Source organism: Oratosquilla oratoria, chromosome 8, assembly GCF_046742065.1.
Source record: "Oratosquilla oratoria isolate Oo_2021 chromosome 8, ASM4674206v1, whole genome shotgun sequence".
NCBI lineage: Eukaryota > Metazoa > Arthropoda > Malacostraca > Stomatopoda > Squillidae > Oratosquilla > Oratosquilla oratoria.
The window spans coordinates 36,854,926-36,859,925 of NC_134784.1; the positions used below are offsets into that span (position 1 = coordinate 36,854,926).

A 5,000-nucleotide genomic window follows, 5' to 3' on the forward strand; every position below is an offset into this window, starting at 1 on the left:
CATATTAGCCAAGACCCTTCTTCAGTAGCTATAGGGATGTTCTATCTTGTCAGGATAAGAAATAATGTGATGAATCTTATCAAAGTTCTAAGTTTTATACCAGAGTTTCTTACTTGCTAATCACTTTGAGGGAGGTCACCTGATATTTCGGGCAATGACGAAATGTCACATGCACTGAAGAGCCTCCGGGTTCGTGTTGTGGCGGAATGTGGCATGCTTGTGGTTATGGCCTTTTGTCTCGAATTTGCACTAGTTGGGTTTTTGTCTCGTATTGGCGTTTGTGGTGTTATGTCTCATGTTTGGATTTGCAACGGTTTGTCTCATGCTTGGGAGGGCTATAAGGTCGTCTGCTTGTATATTTAGATTTGGGCTTCACTCTTTAATATACAATGCTTCTAAAATTGGGAAGCGTCTATCGTCAGTACATAAATCCAAAATCCCAGTGTTTTTCTCTAGTGTCTCTCTTGCTAATGATATGCCATGGGCTTCTCTTAAGTGATTTTTAGGGGCTCCAGATGTCAGGTGGTATGAGAGGCGACGGGATAACCTCATTGTCGTCATGCCAATATAGGTGGATGGGAGGGCTTCACAGTTTCCTCGTGTACATGTTAACATATAGATGACATGTGATTTCTGAAGTTCTTTTCTCTCTTGTTGGGGGCTGTTTCCAATAAGGAAGTGGCTAGTTTTCTTATTTTTATAATAAATCATCAGGTTGAGTATTTTTTTCTGGATTGACTGGTTTAATGTTTCTTTTCATAATTTGTTTCATTATACGTTCATCTTTATAAGCTGACGAAAAAAAATGGATTTATAATAGATGTTGATTTTCTCTTTATTCTGATTATTATTGTTGTTTTTATGCCAGCCGTCCATTATTTTCTTTTTTTGGTGGTTTATCTCTTTTTCACTGAAGCCGTTATTAATCAGTACTTGAGTATAACGTTCGATTTCATTATGGACATGTTACCATGTGCTGCAGTGAGTTAGTGCTCTTCGGATATAGGCACTGATAGTAGAGTCCTTATATCTTTGAGGGCACTCACTAGAGCCATTAAGGCAGTGTCCAAGGTTTGTGTGTTTTGTGTACACCGTTGTATTAAAAGAATGTTCAGTTTGTTTCACTAGGAGGTCGAGAAAGGGTAAAGCTCCGTCAACGCTATCTTTCATAGTGAAAGTGAGTTCAGATGTCTCTTGAGGTAGGTCGTGGAGTTTTTCAGCTTCGTTGCTGTTCTTGGTCTTAGTGAAGATGTCGTCAATGTATCTACAATAAATATCTGGCTTTTCTGTTTTTCTGAATACTTCTTCTTCTTCTTCGCAGCCCATGAAGAGGTTTGCCATTAATACTCCGAGGGAAGATCCCATTGCAACTCCATCAATTTGACAATATTTGTTTTCGCCGGGGCAAGTGAACGGACCTCTTTAGTACAGCATATAAGGAGTTCCCGTAGTATAAGTTCTGGAATATACAGTGTTGGTGTTGTGTCATCGTAGTACACTTTGTTGATGATGTAATTATTTCTGCGATCTACGGAAATATTAGTGTGTAACCCTTCCACATCAAGAGAAGCGACTCTACCTTTAGCAGAGTTTGCCTTTATAGTATCTAGGAAATCGGATGTGGATTGTGGATTGTAGACTATAGGTGGTGGGAGTGGAGGGAGTTAGAATGGAGCACAGTTTCTTAGCGAGTTTGTACTTTGGTGCGGGGATTTGAGAGATTATGGGACGGAGTTTATTACCAGGTTTGTGTGTTTTGACTGTCCCATAGCAGGAACCCGTACCATAATCGCCTGAAAATTTGTCAAATTTTATTTTACTGACAGCATTATTCCCTTTTATTAGTCGATTTACCTTTTTCTTTAGTAATACTGTAGGGTCTTTGTTGATCTTTTTAAACTTTCATGTATCATTAAGAATATTGTCTCTCTTTTTCAACCACTTACCTCTTTTACTATGGACTCTGTATTTTCTTTATTTTTCCTCTTTAATTTCCCATTCTCATCCTTTACCTCTTTTAACTGTCTTTTTAATTCTTCTATTTATTTAGGTTTCGGTTCTCCTTCATTAGTTCTTCCAATTTATCAACTCTTTGTGTAATTAGTGCAAGTTGGCTAAACCTAACCTCCCATGATTCGTTCATTTTTGTTAGTTTTTCCTCTAGACTTGCTAATCGGGGGAAGTTGTCATCTCCTCCCTCATTAAATCCATAGAAATAATTATCTCCACTTTCTATTGCGCTGCTCTTATCTATATTTCTAATTTTAATGCCTTTACTGACTTGTTCGACTTCAGCTGTGTCGTCTGCACATCTCTTGTTTACATTCCTTCTGACGTCCGGGGCCCGTTCGTCCCCTTCCTCATTTTCTTCCATTTTCCTCAATAATCCCTCCCCTTCTCCTTTTTCTTCACCTGCCCACTACACCATGAGCTTTTTCCTTCCATACTGATACAACACAGTTACTCCCTCGTCGTTAAAATCCACGAAAATTGCGTTTTTTTCCCTCGGAGTTCCAATCTTCGCCGTCAATCCGACGATCGCGCGCGTGTGTGTGTATGTATGTATGTGTGTGTACATATATATATATATATATATATATATATATATATGTATGTATGTATATACATACATACATCTATTTCTTTGCCTCAACCTTAGTTTTTTCCAGTGATCCGAACCTCTCCCCTCCAGCACATCTACGGTGACCTTTTTGCATTCACATCTATATTTTCTTTACGCACTCATCGTTATATGAGATTTTGTAAATACTCGCTCGTGCATATTTGCTAACCTTTGGACTCTCTCTCGTCCACTCTGGCCCTAAGCCCTTCATCCTCCGGCCTTCTGATAACCTTTATGCAAATGTACCAGTATGCGTGCCATTCCAGGAGGAATGGAAAAGATGAGGTGGGGGTGGGGGAGAATGGAGAAAATGGAGGTGGGGCGCACACAAGTGGGAGAAAAAGGAGAAACTTGGGTCTGGAGATGGTTGTGGGGCACTGGAGGTAAAATACGGAGTTTAAGTAATGAGGAGAAAATAGAGAGTGTTGGTTGTGAAGAGGTAATGAGTAACTGAGGAGGTAGAGGACTGAGGAAAAAGAACATGAAAAAGTTTGACCTGGGATAACAGGGAGAAAATAGATGTCGTACCTGTGAAAAATGGTTACAATGTTGGTAGTGAAGGTGTAGGAAGAATGTCGAGGAAAGTTTCAGCTGTAATGTAGCATGTGGTGGCTGTGGAATAGAAGGAAGAAAATTGAAAAAAATAAGGAGGTGTATATATATATATATGTGTGTGTGTGTGTGTGTGTGTGTGTGTGTGTGTGTGTGTGTGTGTGTGTGTGTGTGTGTGTGTGTGTGTGTGTGTGTGTGTGTGTGTGTGTGTGTGTGTGTGTGTGTGTGTGTGTGTGTGTGTGTGTGTGTGTGTGTGTGTGTGTGTGTGTGTGTGTGTATTATTTTGGAAGTGGAGAGTAATTCTTGTACGAAAAAGAGTTTTTCATGAAAAATAGCCCTTCCATGGAAACCCTAGACCTCCAAAGGAGTTATCTTGTGTATGAATACTCGTACAAAATAGGGAACTGTGCGTCCCTACCCTCCTCATTCATAGGATACACAACAACAACACTTAGTAGAAGAATTTATCGCCACCTCTAAAATAGTACACCAAAACCTCACACAATTACATGCCACAACACCATTCTAACAAAGGAAATGTTGGTGGAAAGCACAAAAATCATTGGACAAACACAGAATACCAAACGATTGCAAATTTTCGAGGCCATTATTATTAAAGAGAATTCTCCAAACTTGAATCACCAATCTAGAGACCTCGCCATGATCCCGCCAACGAAGTGCACCACCACACGGAGTTCCACCACTTAACATAGCTCCACCACCGAACGCAGTTCCTCCACCATTCCCCCTCCTTGATCATTCATACATGACCTCACCCCCGTACCATGTATTCTCTTGATACCATAACGTAAAGTCATGTCATTTATTGTAATCAATATCACTTGAAAATTTACAAAGTGCACGAAACGTCGCAAATAGATTGAGAACAATCCAATATGTTTTACTATGCCTTTTGGCAGTTGTATTTCTATGCACAATTCTACGCATAAGTCTACAGTTCACAAAATAGAGTATCAACAAGTACATAAATATAGAAGTTGCTGTATTTTTCAACCAAATATATATATATATATATATATATATATATATATATATGTATATATATATATATATATATATATTATATATATAAACATTTATATATATATATATATATATACAAATATATATATATATATATATACAGTATATATATATATATATATATATATATATACATATATATATATATATGTGTATATAAATGTATATATATATATACATACATATATATATATATATACATATATATATAGATACATAGATACATAGATAGATACATAGATAGATAGATAGATAGATATTATAGAACATATCGCTGTAGATTTCAGTCTGCCCAAATTTAGATGTAAGATTATATCAGGTTTCGAATCTTCTAACGATCTGAGCTGTCACATAAAGGTTTTGCAGTAAGAAATCTCAGATATTTAGTACTATAATGAAGCATTAATAATGGACATCTGCACAAGGTAATTTCACGGGATAAACGACGTCAAAGAACATCTATTTCCTATCCATTGTTCTACAGTATTTTCACGCAAAAGTTGACTTTTGGCGACTGTTTTCTTCTTATTAGATGGCAATATAAAACAGTTACATGTTCACACAAAACAAGCAACAAATTAATGCTCTTTCTCGAAGTGATCTATGAAATGGACCGAGTACTGTTGCTGACTGCTGCAGGATTGTGGTTCTTAGTCAAAGAAATTTAAGGCGGTAATCATTAATACGATAGAAACTTTCGCGACACTGCTACGGCTCAAAAATGCAAAGGATTTTTTATGACTGGAGATTAATTTTTATTAAGATTAACGCAACCCTATTT

The 5,000-nt window shown here is 37.3% G+C and overlaps 1 protein-coding gene across 1 annotated transcript in view; it reads left to right on the forward strand.

Annotated features, from left to right (window-relative positions):
* LOC143027476 (uncharacterized) overlaps nt 1–5,000 on the forward strand; it is a 343,655-nt gene that overhangs the window by 194,444 nt on the left and 144,211 nt on the right. The gene's annotated exons all lie outside the window — the stretch shown is intronic.